The following is a 3,101-nucleotide window of genomic DNA, read 5'->3' as shown; positions in this document are numbered from 1 at the left end:
AACTTCATTGAAGTACAAATCTCTGAGCATGTAGTTATTTTGCTAAAAAAGATTCACTCAAGTTCTCTTTTGCAGTTTTTTCACTCAACTTCAGCAAACTGTTCATCTCAAATCAATGCAGATTTTTGCTAAAAAAGTCACTCAAGTTCTCTTTTTGCAGTTTTTCACTCAAGTTTGACAAATTATCACAGAATTCCTTGCCTCTGTTCACTCAAGTTCGGTTATGCAAGTTTTCTGCGTATTTCTGCCTCGCGAATCTGCCGAGTTTGTTCCTCCAATTCTACCTCTTTCTTCACTTTCTGCCATTTCTGTACCATCGATGATACATGTTTCTTTTTCAACGATATACTTCCTGACCCCATCTGTAAATAATTGATGTAACTGGTTAATAACAAGCTTTAACCATTAGCCTGCTGGCCGCAACAGAATTTACCCATGCAACCAATGCAGACCAAGACCAGGATGCATCATCTGTACTACTGATATTGATCATGTGTCTGCACTCGCTTGCTTATTCAATGGACTATGTTTTGAAAATTTCCTTCTAAAAAATGATGGTATGTTTAGATTTACTATATATAAGACAGGTTCCTTGTAAAACAATTTTGTGTGGTAGATGGAAAATATAAGATAGGCTGTATCTTTTCTCTCATCTATATTTTTCAGTATCACTAATATTACAATAAATTTTATTTCATCCAATTGGAGTTTATGTAGCTAACATAAAGGGTATAATAACAGTTAGTTACACATGATTAAATTCATTTAAAATGGTGAATAAAGACCTATGATGAAAGCTTATACATATTTTTTTTTTAGCCATAAGCAGACATCTGGGTAACAACCAAAAAGCAACATTCTTGACATTTGAAATATGTCATGAAGTCAGAAACAGTAGTACTGTATTTTTTTTTCTTTGGGACAAGCATACGGCGTAACAAATATTTAAGTCCACAACACCCTTTCAGCTTAATGACAGTAAAATATGGATTTGCTTTAAATACCTTCTCTCTCTTTTTCTTCTTTTTCTCCTCTGTGTTTGGGACTACACTAGTCGAAGACTCTGCATAAGCATCGCCCATTGTTACCTCACTGATTGGTTCAACCCCTGTGCTCGGATCTGGAAAGAAAATACAATATCTGTGATATATCATTTGTCTGGTTTTTGCACCAATTTCAATACATTTATGCCTTTTTTGTCCAATTAAGGCAGTCAGCCTTTCTGAACACCTTTCCTGGATAATTTACCAAAAATTACCATGGCTATAAATATGTACATGTACATTACCATCCATATGGCAAAAATAGGAGACATGGAGAGAAATCTAGTCCAAAAAAGTTATTATAATAATCTGTTAAATAACTGTCCCAAGAAATATTACTTTCTGGCTATTAACCAATATAAACTCAGTTTCTCTGCGAAGTTGACCACTAGTATTTTTACATATATTCTGAATCATGACTATGAAATACAAATACCAGTAGACTCAAATGTCATGATCAGATAATTGTCACGCGACGAGAGAAATTTTGTGTCTTTGCATGAGGATAAAACACAGCGACCTATTCTTGAATTACTAATCAATATTCTCATCTATTGAGCTTAGCCTGGTAGGGGAAGTAAGCGTGGTGAAAGGAAGTGGAGCGAGTGGCCTAGTGGTTAACTGTGTCCTGCTTCTGGAGAACCCATGAGATCATGGGTTCTGACATAACTCAGGTACACGCCATTTGTTTCTTCATATGATCACCAGTACTAATTGTTGATAGAGTCAGACTCGAATGATAAATTAAGTTCAAGACTTGTTTAGCAAATAACCCTTAAATAAAGTGTTTAAAAACAGAAACTTCAATTAATCAAGATGGCAGGTGAAAAAATTGTAAAAGATTGGAAGACAGAATATGAGTCTAATTAAGCAAGAGCGATTTCAGGTTTATTGACAACAATCAACAAGTAATATAACATAGCTGAAAAATAGTACTATGTAAGTTTGGTTGGATGAAGATACTGTATCAGCTTGTGGTCCATGTGAGATTACTGGCGTATCAACATTATTCCGTACGGGGGCGTCACGGTTGTTTACAAGCCCATCTTAAAGAGAGCTCCGGTATACTGGAATGTTCCAAGACTTCAAGAAGGGTGACGACTGTCAATTATATACTGGCCTGCCTGGCCTATCATCATGACGCGTACACAGATACTGTAAGTATATTACACTCTAGTATAATAATATTAGGTAATTCTATACATTTAAAGAAAAAATATTTTCATTGGTTTTCTTTGTTCTTTTTTTCATTATTGGGTTTTACGTCGCACCAACACAGTATAGGTCATAAGGCGACTTTCCAGCCTTCTGGTTGAGAAAGACCTCAGGTGCCCCTCTGTTTGTTATTCCTGTTGCCATTGAAATCTAGTTGGAATGTAAATGTTTCAGGCTGCACTGCAACACTGATAATTGCTCTGAGAGACAATTATTTCTATCTGTAATGACTGCCACCGTTTGATGCTTTTACTTGAAAATTACATATCAAGTATAGCTAACAAAGAAATTACTAAATTACAATTTTTTTCATAGCAGAGAATGAATTTACAACTTCATTCATAATGACAGACTTACATCATCCTGAACATGCAACTCTTTCTTAAAACAGTTCACTTTAAACCATGCAACATCTGAACTTATTATTAGAGAACAAATCTTGTTCAACCATGTGAATTTTGTTATGTGTGACCTGTTTTGAGAAACTACCAATCAACAAAGGTCACATATAGTATTTCTCAAGTCCATCAAAATTCAAGTCTTTATTGTCAATATCAAATCAAGTCTTCATAGTCTACAGAAAATCAATTCTTGACACTAGTCAAGTCTTCATACAGTTTATACTGTTTTGTAAACTTCACATCAAATTTCATAAGTCAAACAAAGTCAAGTTTTTTCAGTCATATGTGTACAGTCAAACCCAAGTCAAGTCTACAGAGTGTATCGCTGGTCAAGTTCATATTGACAATCTTTAATCAATCTAATGCTATCATGATAGTGTAATTATAACCCATATTCAATATCTCTCTTTTTGAGAGTAAGTTTGATCTACAAAAGCTATCA

This window comes from Ruditapes philippinarum, unplaced genomic scaffold (assembly GCF_026571515.1).
Source record: "Ruditapes philippinarum isolate M1 unplaced genomic scaffold, ASM2657151v2 ctg645_1_1_1_1, whole genome shotgun sequence".
Classification (NCBI taxonomy): Eukaryota; Metazoa; Mollusca; class Bivalvia; order Venerida; family Veneridae; genus Ruditapes; species Ruditapes philippinarum.
The sequence above is the reverse complement of the archived record's forward strand: the minus strand, read 5'-3'. Positions refer to the sequence as shown.